Source organism: Brassica oleracea, chromosome C9 (assembly GCF_000695525.1).
Source record: "Brassica oleracea var. oleracea cultivar TO1000 chromosome C9, BOL, whole genome shotgun sequence".
Classification (NCBI taxonomy): Eukaryota; Viridiplantae; Streptophyta; class Magnoliopsida; order Brassicales; family Brassicaceae; genus Brassica; species Brassica oleracea.
Genome location: NC_027756.1, coordinates 44,504,697 through 44,504,925, shown reverse-complemented (window position 1 = coordinate 44,504,925; position 229 = coordinate 44,504,697).

Below are 229 nucleotides of genomic sequence, written 5' to 3'. Positions count from 1 at the left end.
CCTAACCCGTTCACGACTCCGTTCCAGCTCGCGTCCAAGACTGCTCGTGTACAGCTCGCGTCCCAGCCAGCTCGCGTCCCGATCGTGTCTAAGCTTGAGGTTCATTCTTGGTGGTCCGGTTTCTACAAACAACTAAACTAAAGGTATTTCGAATTCCAAGAACATAATGAATCGAATTTGGTTGATTGTAAAGAATGAAACCCTAAAATATAATCTCTAAGATGAAAGC